Below are 16,067 nucleotides of genomic sequence, written 5' to 3'. Positions count from 1 at the left end.
ATAAGCTACTGACCGCCACCACGCTTCCAAACACGCCGCTCGTCTGATCTTGGAAGCTAAGCAGCGTCGGGCCTGGTTAGTACTTGGATGGGGAGACCGCCTGGGAACACCATGTGCTGTGGCGTTTTGTTTGCTTGTGCAGGCAAGCGGTTGAAGGTTGATGAAGCGTGTCCAGTGGTTGAATAATCGCCACTGCCCCTGCACGCTGAGCACGCCCGCTCTCGGGCTGATCTCGAGGCTAAGCAGCGTCGGGCCTGGTTAGTACTTGATGGGAGACCGCCTGGGAATACCAGGTGGGTATGGCGTTTTGCTTGCTTGCAGGCAGAGCGGTTGAGGTTGATGAACGTGTCCGAAAGTGGTTGAGTAAGCCGCTGACGGCCATAGCCACACTTTGAGCACGCCTGATCTCGAAGCTAAGCAGCGTCGGGCCTGGTTAGTACTTGGATGGGGGAGACCGCCTGGGAATACCAGGTGCTGTAAGCGTTTTGCTTGCTTTGTGCAGGCAGAGCGTTGAAGGTTGATGAACGTGTCAGTGGTTGAGTAATCGCACGGCATACCACGCTGAGCACAGCAGGCTCGCCTGATTTTGGAAGCTGGGCAGGCAGAAATGGTACCTGGTTAGTACTTGGATGGAAGTGGTTGGGAATCGCCGGGTGCTGTAAGCGTTTTGCTTGTTTATTTGAGCAAGCGGTTGAAGGTTGATGAGCGTGGTTAGTGGTTGAGTAATTACTTACGGGCCATACCACGCTGAAGCCACGCTCGATCTGATCTCGGAAGCTAAAAAGCGTCGGGCCTGGTTAATGGTCCGGATGGGGAGACCGCCTGGGGCTACCAGGTGCTGTGCGTTTTGCTTGCTTGTGCAGGCAGAGCGGTTGAGGGTTGATCTGCGTGTCAGTGGGTTGAGTAATCGCCACGGCCGCCTGCGCAAAACACGCCAGCTCTCGCCTGATCTCGAAGCTAAGCAGCGTCGGGCCTGGCTAGTACTTGGATGGGGACCGCCGGGAATACCAGGTGCTGTAAGCGTTTTTGCTTGCTTGTGCAGGCAGAGCGGTTAAGGTTGATGAACGGTCCGAAGTGGATTTGAGCAATCGCTTACGGCCATACCCACGCTGAGCAGGTGCTGCGTGATCTCGAAGCTAAGCTTGGCGTCGGGCCTGGTTGAAGGATAGACCGCCTGGGAATACCAGGTGCTGGTTTTTGAGCAGGCGCGGTTGAGAAGGTTGATGAACATGTCCTGGCTGATCTCGCCTCGCCTGATCTCGAAGCTAAGCATCGGGCCTGGTTAGTACTTGGATGGGAGACCGCCTGGGAATACCAGGTGCTGTAAGCGTTTGCTTGCTTGTGCAGGCAGAGCGGTTGAGGTTGATGAACGCGTGTCCGAAAGTGGTTGACAATCGCTTTCACGGCCATACCACGCTGAGAACGCCCGCTCTCGCCTGATCTCGGAAGCTAAGCAGCGTCGGGCCTGGTTAGTACTTGATGGGGAGACCGCCTGGGAATACCAGGTGCTGTAAAGCGTTTTGTTTGCTTTGTGCAGGCAGAGCGGTTGAAGGTTGATGAACGTGTCCGAAAGTGGTTGAGTAATCGCCACGGCCATACCTCGAGCGCTGAGCAGGTGCTGTAGGAGCGTTTTGCTTGCGTTTTGTGCAGGCAGAGCGGGTTGAAGGTTGATGAACGTGTCCGAAAGTGGTTGAGTAATCGCTACGGCCATACCCACGCTGAGCACGCCAGCCTCGCCTGATCTCGAAGCTAAGCAGCGCCAGGCCTGGTTAGTACTTTTTGATGGGAGACCGCCTGGGAATACCAGGTGCTGTAAGCGTTTTGCTTGTTTGTGCAGGCAGAGCGGTTGAGGTTGATGAACGTGTCCGAGTGGTTGAGTAATCGCTTACGGCCATACCACGCTGAGCACTTCCGCCTCTGATGATCTCGAAGCTAAGCAGCGCCGAGCCTGGTTAGTACTTGATGGGAGACCGCCTGGGAATACCAGGTGCTGTAAGTTTTTGTTTGCTTGTGCAGGCAGAGCGGTTGAGGTTGATGAACGTGTCAGTGGTTGAGTAATCGCTACGGCCATACCATCGCTAGAGCACGCCCGCCTGCCTGATCTGGAAGCTAAGCAGCCGGGCCTGGTTAGTACTTGATGGGAGACCGCCTGGGAATACCAGGTGCTGTAAGCGCTTTTGCTTGCTTGTGCAGGCAGAGCGGTTGAAGGTTGATGAACGTGTCCGAAAGTGGTTGAGTAATCGCCACGGCCATACCACGCTGATGAACGCCGAAAGCGTCTCGCCTGGTTCTCGGAAGCTAAGCTGGGAATACCAGGTGCTGTAAGCGTTTTGCTTGCTTGTGCAGGCAGAGCGGTTGAAGGTTGATGAACGGTGTCAGTGGTTGGTTTACGGCCATACCACGCTGAGCACCATACCTGCCTGATCTCGGAAGCACGCTCCGGGCCTGGTTAGTACTTGATGGGGACCGCTGGGGAATACCAGGTGCTTAGCGTTTTGCTTTGTTTGTGCAGGCAGAGCGGTTGAGGTTGATGAACGTGTCCGAGTGGTTGAGTAATCGCTTACGGCCATACCACGCTGAGCACGCCTCGCCTCGCCTGATCTCGAAGCTAAGCAGCGCCGGGCCTGGTTAGTACTTGGATGGGAGACCGCCTGGGAATACCAGGTGCTGTAAGCATTTTGTTTGCTTGTGCAGGCAGAGCGGTTGAAGGTTGATGAACGTGTCCGAGTGGTTGAGTAATCGCTCACGGCCATACCACGCTGAGCACGCCCGCTTTCGCCTGATCTCGAAGCTAAGCAGCGTCGGGCCTGGTTAGTACTTTGATGGGAGACCGCCTGGGAATACCAGGTGCTGTAAGCGCTTTTTTGCTTGTGCAGGCAGAGCGTTGAGGTTGATGAACGGTCCGGAAAGTGGGTTGAGTAATCGCTACGGCCATACCACGCTGAGCACGCCCGCTCTCGCCTGATCTCGGAAGCTAACAGCCGGGCCTGGTTAGTACTTGATGGGAGACCGCCTGGGAATACCAGGTGCTGTAAGTTTTTGCTTGCTTGTGCAGGCAGAGCGGTTGAAGGTTGATGAACGGTCCGAAAGTGGTTGAGTAATCGCTTACGGCCATACCACGCTGAGCACGCCCGCCTCGTCTGATCTCGAAGCTAAGCAGCGCCGGGCCTGGTTAGTACTTTGATGGGAGACCTCTGGGAATACCAGGTGCTGTAAGCGTTTTTGCTTGCTTTTGCAGGCAGAGCGGTTGAAGGTTGATGAACGGTCCGAAAGTGGTTGAGTAATCGCTTACGCCATACCACGCTGAGCACGCCGCCTCGCCTGATCTCGAAGCTAAGCAGCGTCGGGCCTGGTTAGTACTTGGATGGGAGACCGCCTGGGAATACCAGGTGCTGTAAGCATTTTGCTTGCTTGTGCAGGCAGAGCGGTTGAGGTTGATGAACGTGTCCGAGTGGTTGAGTAATCGCCACGGCCATACCACGCTGAGCACGCCCGCCTCGCCTGATCTCGAAGCTAAGCAGCCGGGCCTGGTTAGTACTTGATGGGAGACCGCCTGGGAATACCAGGTGCTGTAAGTTTTTGTTTTGCTTGTGCAGGCAGAGCGGTTGAGGTTGATGAACGTGTCCGAGTGGTTGAGTAATCGCTTACGGCCATACCACGCTGAGCACGCCAGCCTCGCCTGATCTCGAAGCTAAGCAGCGCCGGGCCTGGTTAGTACTTGATGGGAGACCGCCTGGGAATACCAGGTGCTGTAAGCGTTTTGCTTGCTTGTGCAGGCAGAGCGGTTGAGGTTGATGAACGGTCCGAAAGTGGTTGAGTAATCGCCACGGCCATACCGCTGAGCACGCCTGGCCTCGCCTGATCTCGAAGCTAATCAGCGCCGGGCCTGGTTAGTACTTGATGGGAGACCGCCTGGGAATACCAGGTGCTGTAAGCGGTTTTGTTTGCTTGTGCAGGCAGAGCGGTTGAAGGTTGATGAACGTGGTCCGAGTGGTTGAGTAATCGCCACGCCATACCATGCTGAGCACGCCCGTTCCCTCTCGCCTGATCTCGGAAGATAAGCAGCGCCGGGCCTGGTTAGTACTTGATGGGAGACCGCCTGGGAATACCAGGTGCTGTAAGTTTTTTTGCTTGCTTGTGCAGGCAGAGCGTTGAAGGATTGATGAACGTGTCCGGTGGTTGAGTAATCGCCACGCCATACCACGCTGAGCACGCCCGCTCTCGCCTGATCTCGAAGCTAAGCAGCGCCGGGCCTGGTTAGTACTTGGATGGGAGACCGCCTGGGAATACCAGGTGCTGTAAGCTTTTTGCTTGTTTGTGCAGGCAGAGCGGTTGAGGTTGATGAACGGTCCGAAAGTGGTTGAGTAATCGCTAAGGCCATACCACGCTGAGCACGCCCGCCTCGCCTGATCTCGAAGCTAAGCAGCCGCCGGGCCTGGTTAGTACTTTGATGGGAGACCGCCTCTGGGAATACCAGGTGCTGTAAGCGTTTTGCTTGCTTGTGCAGGCAGAGCGGTTGAGGTTGATGAACGTGTCCGGTGGTTGAGTAATCGCTACGGCCATACCACGCTGAGCACGCCGGGCCTCGCCTGATCTCGAAGCTAAGCAGCCGGGCCTGGTTAGTACTTGATGGGAGACCGCCTGGGAATACCAGGTGCTTTAAGAGTTTTGCTTGCTTGTGCAGGCAGAGAGGTTGAGGTTGATGAATGTGTCCGAAAGTGGTTGAGTAATCGCCACGCCATACCACGCTGAGCACGCCAGCCTCGCCTGATCTCGAAGCTAAGCAGCGTCGGGCCTGGTTAGTACTTGATGGGAGACCGCCTGGGAATACCAGGTGCTGTAAGCATTTTGCTTGCTTGTGCAGGCAGAGCGGTTGAGGTTGATGAACGTGTCCGAAAGTGGTTGAGGAATCGCCACGGCCATACCACGCTGGGCAAGCCCGCCTCGCCTGATCTCGAAGCTAAGCAGCCGGGCCTGGTTAGTACTTGATGGGAGACCGCCTGGGAATACCAGGTGCTGTAAGCATTTTGCTTGCTTGTGCAGGCAGAGCGGTTGAGGTTGATGAACGTGTCCGAGTGGTTGAGTAATCGCTTACGGCCATACCACGCTGAGCACGCCAGCTCGCCTGATCTCGAAGCTAAGCAGCCGGGCCTGGTTAGTACTTGATGGGAGACCGCCTGGGAATACCAGGTGCTGTAAGCGTTTTGCTTGCTTTTGCAGGCAGAGCGGTTGAGGTTGATGAACGTGTCCGGAAAGTGGTTGAGTAATCGCCACGGCCATACCACGCTGAGCAACGCCGGCTCTCGCCTGATCTCGGAAGCTAAGCAGCGTCGGGCCTGGTTAGTACTTGATGGGGAGACCGCCTGGGAATACCAGGTGCTGTAAGCATTTTGTTTGCTTGTGCAGGCAGAGCGGTTGAGGTTGATGAACGCGTCCGGAAAGTGGTTGAGTAATCGCCACGGCCATACCACGCTGAGCACGCCGCCTCGCCTGATCTCGAAGCTAAGCAGCGCCGGGCCTGGTTAGTACTTGATGGGAGACCGCCTGGGAATACCAGGTGCTGTAAGCGCTTTTGCTTGCTTGTGCAGGCAGAGCGGTTGAGGTTGATGAACGTGTCCGAAAGTGGTTGAGTAATCGCCACGGCCATACCACGCTGAGCAGCCCAGCTCGCCTGATCTCGAAGCTAAGCAGCGCCGGGCCTGGTTAGTACTTGATGGGAGACCGCCTGGGAATACCAGGTGCTGTAAGCGTTTTGCTTGCTTGTGCAGGCAGAGCGGTTGAGGTTGATGAACGTGTCCGAAAGTGGTTGAGTAATAAACACGGCCATACCACGCTGAGCACGCCAGCTCTCGCCTGATCTCGAAGCTAAGCAGCGCCGGGCCTGGTTAGTACTTGGATGGGAGACCGCCTGGGAATACCAGGTGCTGTAAGGGTTTTGCTTTTGCTTGTGCAGGCAGAGCGGTTGAGGTTGATGAACGTGTCCGAAAGTGGTTGAGTAATCGCTTACGGGCCATACCACGCTGAGCACGCCCGCTCGCCTGATCTCGAAGCTAAGCAGCCGGGCCTGGTTAGTACTTGATGGGAGACCGCCTGGGAATACCAGGTGCTGTAAGGGTTTTGCTTGCTTGTGCAGGCAGAGCGGTTGAGGTTGATGAACGTGTCGAAAGTGGTTGAGTAATCGCAGGCCATACCACGCTGAGCATGCCCGCCTCGCCTGATCTCGAAGCTAAGCAGCGCCGGGCCTGGTTAGTACTTGGATGGGAGACCGCCTGGGAATACCAGGTGCTGTAAGCGCTTTTTTGCTTGTGCAGGCAGAGCGGTTGAGGTTGATGAACGTGTCCGAGTGGTTGAGTAATCGCTTACGGCCATAACACGCTGAGCACGCCAGCTCTCGTCTGATCTCGGAAGCTAAGCAGCGTCGGGCCTGGTTAGTACTTGGATGGGAGACCGCCTGGGAATGGCTCATGACCCCCCCAAGTACATATTGCTCAACCCTGGGATCGATCAAAAAGATCAAACGGATGGCTCCATCTGGTGGTCAACGTCTGGAAATGCTATTTACAGAAATTATCATGTACAAGGCCTAGTTTATTGAAATCCACGAGTCTGCTGCATGTTTTGTTTATTATTTTCATAATTTGAGTTGATGTAGCTGATGAGATTCATATAGTAAAATGGAAAAGTGTGCAATTGTCACATTATTGTGTAGTTGGCCTTTTTTCTCCCCTTTTTTTTTCTAAATTTGATATGGATTTCTCATTAAGATTGGGCAGAGGAATGGAAAGACCAGAGTGGATTAGATTACATTCAACTTTATTGTCATTGTGCAGAGTACAAGTACAAAGACAACAAAATGCAGTTTATGCCTAACCAGAAGTGCAAAAAAGCAGAAAAGTGCCATGTGATAAAGTATAGACAGGTGGTACATAGACAGGATAAGAAATATAGTGCAGTGTAGACAGTAGTATACAGTTGGTTTACAGAAGGTGGTTTAGAGTAATATAAATTAAGTATAAATATGTGCAGTGTATTAGCAGTTACTTTATAAGAGCAGAATAAATATGGCTATGTAACATAAACAATGTATGAACAACATAGTTATGGTAATGGATTTGGCAGAGGCCTTTGTCCAAAGTTTACACACACAAATACAAAAACAACATAATATTTAAAATTTAACAGGGAACAGATTAGAATGTTGATCAAACTATAATAAGGAGAATAGGAACAATAAACAACAATGACAATTCAATCAATAGCCTAAATAAATAAACAATGAAAATGAGGGGAAAAAGCAATAATTAACAATAATGTCCATTCAATCAATAATATAAAAACAATGACATGGTAAAACTACATGAAGGAGAATATCAATAATAAACAATAATGTCAAATTAATCAACAGCCTAATGGAAATAAAACAATATTATACAAACCATAACGCATAAGAAGCGCTTAAAGAACTAAGTGCATGTTGAACAGGAATGTCTTTACACCCCTCTTAAACGACCCAAATGTAAACAACATGTACAGATATGTGCAATGTAGTAGCAGTAACAGTATAATAGTAGAAAGAATAATATAGATATATTCAGTGTATTAACAGAATATACATTATAAGAAAAACAGAATAAATATGGATATTCAGTATGAACCATGAAGACAGATATGTGCAGTATGTGCATTAAGTTGTGCAGTAAGTTTATATAGCCCCTTTATTGCAGTTGTAATTTTACTGGGGGAGAAGAGGTGACTGGCTGGTGGACGATTTTTTTATTTTTTATTTTAATGGCGAGGTACAACAGACGACTGTCCTCCGTCACCTGTGCTTCCATGAGGGTATTTCATCCAGCCAAACTTTGTCTTCTGGGCAGCTCTGGTCTCGGATGTGTCAGCCCCAAGACACCGGCCAAACAGGGTGTAGCCCCACCTAGATTCGTACTTTTTCACAAAGTTGACAGTAGTCTTGTCATGCTCGAGAACTGCCAGCAGTAGCAATCTTCTGCCTGAGATCAGCTGGCACTAGGTGGTGGTCACTGTTGTCTGCCAGTTGTAGAAGCAGCAAAGCCCATGCCTACACTTCCTCTATTCCTGGCAGATGCAGATGTCCCTGGGTCATCAGCACATCCTGCAGAGCAGGACTGTCCTCCTCCACCTCCTCCACCTGTTCTGCTTGTGTAGGGATGGCATGTTTCCTACAGATGCTGTCAATAGGATCCTTGTCTGACTCGGTAGACATGTCAACCCCTCATCTGCCATCTCCTCTTCACTTTGTCCAGTCGAATCGCCTTCTTCACGGGACTGCTCTTCTTCAGCTGCAAATATGCAATTGTACAAATCACAGATGTGTCCAGGCAGTTGCAACAACCACTTGTAGATTCATTCATACACAGATATGCCAATAACATGCACGGTTTCTTTATTTCATAAAATGAAAAGTTAACTTTATACCATGTTGGCTGGAATTTGCTAGAATTATGCAAGAAAACTGTAGGGATATCCTTGCTTCATATGTATGTATATTGTTTAAGTGTGTGATTAAGTTTTTTACCTTTCTTGGCATAGTAATCCCCTGCAGTGAAGCTGGTTGACTGGCACATGGCATACTCAACACCAAGGAGCTCTGGGTCCTTGTATTCATCAGGGTAGGGCATAGGAGCAGCGAAGTTGGGCTCTGGAACATGATCGCTGTCGAAAGAGCACCTCAGCTTGCTGATTGATGCGCTGGATCTGCCGTGCATCCATACATGACATCTGCCGACCCTGACCACCCGCAACCCAGAGTGATTCCATGCGGCTGTTCCACTGCACAGCAAATGCAATCAGGTACACCTGACAGAGCACACGACCATTTTATGTATCATTGTATATGCTTTGCAGAGATGATGTACTAAAGCTATGAAATAAAATGCATTATTGATAGAATTTTTTTATATTAAAGTGGGTTTTTTTAATTACTCACTTGGAATGCCGTAATTCCACATCTTTCTGAAGGAATGTCATTCATTGTACATGTGTGCGTGCAACCCCTCCAAGGAGTCACTGCCTCGCCGGCACCTGCCCAACGCCATTGAGCACCACCACCTTCACAGTAACTTACAGTTGTATGCCAGTGGGATCCTGTAAAACACAACGAATTGCAAGCTCCTTATTTATTCTGGTGTCTATTTAAATATGGCCATATTATTTTAGATGGCTTTGCAATGACACATGACTACTACAACCCACCTGCATACAGCTACCATACAACCATACAGAATCCATTTTGAAGACACACACACATCCCGTGAGATTAAAAAACATCACTTATTAGCTTGATAAAACACAGGTGTTGTGTTGACACATCTAAAGCATATTTAGACCTCGAATTATTTCGACTCCACACTGTAGTAACAACATCTACAAAGTCTAAACATGCTAGCCAGATGATCAGATGAGGGCTTAAATACATTTTAGAGACCCTGCAGCCCTCGTAAAAGTAGTAACTAAAAACAGCCCATTCATTCATCACTTTGTTTTTAGCATGCAAATCGCGGTTGACATGTTTACACTTCTAAAGCATATTTACACATCGAATTTCAACTCCACACTGTTGTAACACCATCTCTATGGTCTTAAGAAGTGAGCTAGAGTGTCTGATCACGTTTTTAAAGTATTTCCAGTGATCGTCAGGTCATTACAGTGGCGATTGGTAGCTCATTCATTCATTTTCAATGCATTTAGCATTCTAATCGCGGTTGATATTCTAACGCATCTAAAGCATATTTCAGCTTTACATTTCGAGTCCACACAGTAGTAATACATTCTTCAATGCCTCAACATGTAAAATCAATAGTCTGATCACATTTTAAACGCATATCAGAGAGATCGAACCTAGCTATTTTAATGTAAACAAGCGTACGGCGCTAACGAGATTGTCATGTAAAACCTCAGGCAAATTCAGGCAAATTATCCAAAAATATATAGAGTTTCAGTCATTACTTTGCACATAATTACACCAAACTTACCTGAGAGTGAAAAAAATAGTCCGATCTGTCACAACGCCGACCGCAATAAATAAAGATGGCCGCCAGTCTTTTTCTACTGCAGCTCAGTCTCAAATGACGTTTTCCGATCCTCGCTCAATGATTGGTCTGTTGAGCGCTCAGCTCTGCTCAGCATTGCTCAACCATTGGCTGATCGCTGATCAACTCTGCTCAGCATTGCTCAACCATTGGACGGCTGCCGATCTCTTTATGTACTTGGAGGAGCATTTGCCTGGGAATACCAGGTGCCGTAAGCTTTTCTCTCCTTCAGCCAGTGAAACTTTATCATTTTAAGCTTGTCTGTCTGTGCGCCATGAGGCACCTCCTTGACTGTTTGCTGCCTCCCTTTGAAAAAGATAAAAAATAAAATAAAATAAAAAATAAATAATAATAATAATAATAATAAAATGCATACGTAGGGCCTATTTTCTGAAAAGAAATATAGGCTATATGCTAAGCGAGTAACTGGTTGAAAAAAAAAGAGCACGAGTTGACTGCCAACACCTGGCTTTTAAGTGGCGCTATCGGTGCTGAGAGGCAAGACGGTTAACGCGCGTGTGACTCCCTCCCAGGCTGGAGGAGCTTTAAGTAGACTATTTTGGCGAGCAGCTTTCGCTTACGGCCATACCATGCTAAACACGCCCCTATTTGGTTTTCAGTGGAGCTGGTGGCTGCAGTGGAGGGAGAGAGGCTCCCTCGAGTTTTTTTCAGTTGTATTGATTGTTTTGACAGTTTTTTTTTTGTTTGTTTGTTTAGTTTTTATACGCTTTGAATTGACGTTGAGCCTTTTTGGCAGCAATCCCAACAGTTTTATCTGTTTGGGGGAGCTAAATTTAGCTTCAAACAATGGACGGACCACATGGCATCAGACTCGGAAAGACAACAGGCAAACCCAACTTGGAATTACCTCTTAATTTGGATAAAAACAAGACAAAGAAAATGGACATGGAGAAGGCAAGTACGAGTAAGGATTGTGTTTCAAACCAAGTTCCTGGTAAAAGAATTGCAAAGACAAAAGACAATGGACAGGCTCAGGAGAAGATGAAAATGGATGTGATTTTAAGTTCTGATGAAAGGAATGGAAAAGACAAAGGTTTGAACAAAGATAAAAATGAAAAGGACAATGAACATGAAGTCTGTGCTAATATAAAAAAATTGACTGTTGATAATGAACATGAGGAGGAATAAGGGGAGAACAAGCAAAATGGGGAAATAAGACAGCAAAGTGGAAGAAACATATCACAACGAAAGAGGTATACGAGAGAACTAACAATCGTGTTGGAAATGGAAAGTATGGAGAATGTTATGCCTATAACTGTAATCAAGGCACTCGAAAAGCAAGTGGGGATAGGAAAATTGTTGGCACTAAGACCGAGACCAAATAAGCATTTTGAAGCAACATTGGAGGATGAGAATGCATGTGAGCGTTTGGAAGACGGCTTTCTGTATGATGGGAAAGTAGTGAAAACGAAAAGACTGCTTATGAATGAAATAATGGTCTCATTTTTACACCTGCCACCGTATACAACTGATGGTGAAGTGCTAGAGAAGCTGTACCGCTGGGGAGTGGAGCCCATTTCTCCGTTACGGCGACGCTTCTATCCAGGTACGAAAGTGGTGGATGGAACACGTTTTATAAAAGTTAAATTTCCAAAAGAAGTGACCTCCTTGCCTTATTCGGTCAAGTTTGACACTCCCGACGGACCCCAGTACTGTAGGGTGATTCACGATCGCCAAGTGAAGATCTGTCGCTCATGCATGAATCCAGGACATGTACTGCGAGATTGTCCGGATTTCAAATGTAGGGAGTGCCTGCAACAAGGACATTACGCACGGGAGTGTGTTGCCGACAAGTGCCCAAATTGTCACCGTGCATGCATAAGGTGCGAATGTAGAAGAGATGTGGAGGAAGATGGTGGAGAGTCTGAGAATGAACTCAGGGAATATGGAGAAGAGTACGAGGTGGAGGATGAGCCCTATGTTCCAGTTTTCTCTTCAGATGAGAATGACCTCCCCTGCGCTCAGCCGCTTCAGGTTGAGGTCCTGAGTCAGAAGCAAGCTGTGAATTACACGGATGCATCTATGGAGGAGGAGGCTACAGAGCTTTTAGAGGCTGGAATAATACAGAGAATCCAAAGTCAAAGAAAAGAGGATAAAGAAAAGGACATTGAAAAGAAGAAGGAAAACAATGACAAACAGGAACTTGGACTCCTTTCCAAGGTGAGGAATGTAAGGAAAGAAAAGTTAAAAGTCACTAATTTCAATGTAAATCTTGAAAGAACTAGGTTAAAGCCAACAATTAATATAAAAGCGGTACTGGCAGAACAAGAGAAAAGAAGAAGATTGCCAGTGCCGGAGGGTCTGCGTAAAAAGACATAATTGTAAATGGGGGGGAGATTTTCATTTTTGTTTTTTATTAGATTTTTTGTTTTTATCTTGCTAATGGGACTTAATTTTATTTCTTTAAATTTAAGAGGGGGGGTGAACCCAGAAAAAATACAAAGACTGATCAAGGACACTGAAAGAAGTGAAATAATCATCTTACAAGAGACTAACTGGACTGACAAGGTGGTGGAAGGATTAAAAAAGAGGTGGGATGGAGAAGTTTTTCTTAATAATGGCAAAAAAGGAAGAGGAGTGGCATTCTTAATTAAAAGGAATGTGTGTGATAAAGTAACAGAAATATATAGTGATGAGGAGGGGAAAATATTAAGTGTAAGATTTGAAAAGGACAATGAAAAAGTAAATATTTGTAATTTACATGCACCGAATGATGATAAACAAAAGGTTTCTTTTTTTAAGAAACTTAGGGTGTTATTAGAAGATTGGGGGGAAACTGTAATTGTTGGTGATTTTAATACTTCTTTGGAGAAAGATGACATTGCGGATAATATGGTTTTTAAAACAGAGAGAGGAAGATATGAATTAAAAAGTTTAATGGATGATAATGACCTGCAAGATGTATGGAGAGAGAGGAATAAGGGAGTAAGAAAATATAGTAGGAGACAAATTGTGCTTGATCAGTTGAAACAAAGTAGAATTGACATGGTTTTAACAAAGAGGAGTTTTGAGGAAAGTATCAAGAACATTTATTATAGAAGGTGTGGGTTTAGTGATCATGATTATATTGTTTTCAAGATAGATCTGAGTAAAGTAGAAAGAGGTCCTGGAGTGTGGTGTTTAAACACTGATGTTTTAAAAGATAATGTGTATCAAATGGAAATTGAAGGTATAATTGCTAACAGTAAAAGGGAAAGGGACCTGTATGAGAGAAATTTGGGGATTTGGTGGGATAATCTAAAATTTGATATAAAAAAATATTCAATTGATATCTGTAAGAAAAGGAATAAAGATAGGATAAGTAGGGAAAATGTAATAAGGAAAGACCTGGAGAATGAAACAAGAAAATTAAATGGGGCAGAAGATATAGATAGAGTGGTAGAGTTGGAAGATGAACTTAAGAAAATAGAAGAAATGAAATATCAAGGGGCAATGATAAGAAGTAGAGCGAAATATATGGTAGAAGGTGAAAGATGTACAAAATTCTTTTTTTGATTTAGAAAAAAGAATAGACAAAAAAATCTGAAGAGATTAAGAGCATAAAAAATGAAGAAGGGGAAAGAGTAACAGATATAAAACATATACTAAAAGAAATACAAATGTATTATGCCAAGCTCTTCCCAAAACAAGGAGCTGAAGAAGAAGCAAAAGATTTTCTTTTGAGTAAAATAAAGAAGAGGGTGGGGAAAGCGGATAAAGAAATGTGCAACAAAGACATTGATTATGAAGAAATAGGAAAGGCAATTGATGGAATGAAAAATGGAAAGAGTCCTGGGTTAGATGGCTTACCATGCGAGTTCTATAAAGTGTTTAAACGTGTTTTGGTACCTATTTTGAGGCTAGTCTTTGAAGAGGTGTGGAAGGGAGGATCACTTAGCCCCACCATGACGAGGGGGATAATTAAAATAATTTATAAAAGAAAAGGAGATAAGGAAGAGTTACAGAACTTTAGACCAATAAGTCTTTTAAATTGTGATTACAAGATATTGGCAAAATTAATAGCAAATAGATTAAAACATGTTTTACCGTTAATTATTCAGACAAACCAAGCATATGCAGTATTAGGAAGGGATATATCAGAGACAGTAAACAGTGTTAGAGATACTTTATGGTATATGGAAAGAGAAAGAAAGAGTGGTTTTTAATAAGTGCAGATTTAGAAAAAGCTTTTGATAGAGTAGAACATGATTTTTTATTTGCAGTGTTAGAAAGATTTGGTTTTGGAGAAAAAATAATAAACTGTTTAAAAGCTTTATATGTAGAAGCAAAGAGCTGTGTTAAGTGCAATGGGTTTACAACTGATTTTTTTCATATAACAAGATCAATAAGACAGGGATGTCCTTTATCAGCTTTATTGTATTCCTTGGTGGCTGAGCCTTTAGGGTTAGCAATTAATGCGGAAAATAAGATAAAAGGTGTGGGGGTGGAGGAGTTTCATACTGAAACAAAGATATATCAATATGCAGATGATACAACGTTGATCTTAAAAGATGAACAGAGTGTTAATGAAACAATAAAAGTTTTTGAAATATACAGTAAAGGCTCAGGAGCTAAAATGAATATGAATAAAACTGAATAAGGATAGGTAAAATCAATAAAACTTCCCTTTAAAAGAGGCAAAGTAATCTTAAAATTTTGGGTGAGAGATAGGAGCAAAAGAAAAAGAGAATACAGAGACAATGTGGAAAAGAAATGCTTGGGAAAATGCAAAATAGACTAAATTTTTGGAGAAGAAGAAACTTAACACTTAAAGGAAAGATTTTAGTGCTCAATACATTATTTTTATCAAAATATGGTATATTCTGGGATCAGTGCCTTCAAAAACAGTGGATAAAAGATTTAAAGATAATAATCAGAAAATTTGGGATGGGAAAACAAAATAGCCTATGACACATTAATGGGGAGAGTGGAGGAAGGAGGTTTGGGATTATTGGATCCAAGTACAAGAATGAGGGCATTGCGGATCAAAACAGTAAAGCTTTTTCTGAGTCAAGGGGATAGAGATTGGAAAAAAATGATGCTGTACTTTTTAAATAAACATTTTGGAATGGGAGCCAATATCTTATGGATGAAAACCAGAGATTATATGACTATAGGATTACCAGAGTTCTACAGAGAAGTCTTGGGAGCATGGAGTGATTTTATAGATAATGTACACTTTCAACCTGAAGGGAGAAAAGAAATTTTGAACCAACCAATATTTTACAATCCAATGTTTAAATGTGTGGGAGGAGAGACTGCAAAGCAGTGGTTTGAAGCAGGTTTCCATAGAGTAGGAGATCTGTTCTATGAGGTAAAGACAGGATTCCTGCCTTTGACAGTTTTCTATGATGAAATAGAGGCTGTAAATAAGGATTATGGTAGAGAGAAAATTAAAAAAGAACTTGAAAGTGTAAAGAAATCAATACCAAAGGAATGGATGGAGGCAATCAACTGTAATGTTAAAAAGAAGGAAGAGGGAGCAATGAAAGTTTTTCTAAAAGAAACAAAAGTAACACTAGATATGTGTGTATTGAAGATTTTCTATGGATATTTTAGAGGTAAAGCTTTCAGACAGCCAAGAGCAAACATATATTGGACCAAAATGTTTGAAGACTTAAATGTTGAAGATATTTGGAAAAACATAAGAAATACCTTAAAATGTCCAATTTTAGAGAATTTTGATTTTCTTTTGGCAACATAATTGTATTATGAATGAAATGAGATTGTTTAAGATGGGTTTTGCAGAAGATGAAATATGTAAAGTGTGCAGAGAAGAAAAAGAAGGTCTAAAGCATATGTTTTTTACTTGTCAAAAGTTGGATATTTTTCTTAAAATGATGAAGGAAATAGCAAAAGGTTTTGGACAAGAAGACCGGTACATACAAGACAATTGGGAAAAGTTGTTTTTATTTGGGAGAAGTGATAAAGGAAAAAAAAGAAATCAAGCATTGAATATATTTTTGGCAGTAGCAAGACATTTGATCTGGATAAGAAGAACAG

The 16,067-nt window shown here is 44.8% G+C and overlaps 1 long non-coding RNA gene and 8 pseudogenes across 1 annotated transcript; 8 read left to right on the top strand and 1 right to left on the bottom strand.

The window, feature by feature from the left end:
- The first annotated feature begins 1,398 nt into the window (after window positions 1-1,398).
- On the top strand, window positions 1,399-1,517 carry LOC125312186 (annotated as a pseudogene).
- Window positions 1,518-2,558: 1,041 nt separating this feature from the next.
- LOC125312119 lies at window positions 2,559-2,676 on the top strand (annotated as a pseudogene).
- A 65-nt stretch (window positions 2,677-2,741) lies between these two features.
- LOC125312121 lies at window positions 2,742-2,859 on the top strand (annotated as a pseudogene).
- A 244-nt stretch (window positions 2,860-3,103) lies between these two features.
- Window positions 3,104-3,219, top strand: LOC125312131 (annotated as a pseudogene).
- Window positions 3,220-3,286: 67 nt separating this feature from the next.
- On the top strand, window positions 3,287-3,401 carry LOC125312138 (annotated as a pseudogene).
- Window positions 3,402-3,642: 241 nt separating this feature from the next.
- On the top strand, window positions 3,643-3,758 carry LOC125312135 (annotated as a pseudogene).
- Window positions 3,759-5,269: 1,511 nt separating this feature from the next.
- LOC125312155 lies at window positions 5,270-5,388 on the top strand (annotated as a pseudogene).
- Window positions 5,389-5,815: 427 nt separating this feature from the next.
- LOC125312141 lies at window positions 5,816-5,933 on the top strand (annotated as a pseudogene).
- A 2,768-nt stretch (window positions 5,934-8,701) lies between these two features.
- Window positions 8,702-10,097, bottom strand: LOC125311844. Its single transcript, XR_007196533.1, has 3 exons — window positions 10,008-10,097; window positions 8,963-9,120; window positions 8,702-8,832 (listed from the first exon to the last, which is right to left on the bottom strand). It is a non-coding gene; the product is annotated as an uncharacterized LOC125311844 (long non-coding RNA).
- Window positions 10,098-16,067: the final 5,970 nt, after the last annotated feature.

The sequence above is a fragment of the Alosa alosa genome, chromosome 18 (assembly GCF_017589495.1).
Source record: "Alosa alosa isolate M-15738 ecotype Scorff River chromosome 18, AALO_Geno_1.1, whole genome shotgun sequence".
Classification (NCBI taxonomy): Eukaryota; Metazoa; Chordata; class Actinopteri; order Clupeiformes; family Clupeidae; genus Alosa; species Alosa alosa.
Note: the sequence above shows the minus strand (reverse complement) of the source record. Positions and strands in the feature narration are given on the sequence as shown.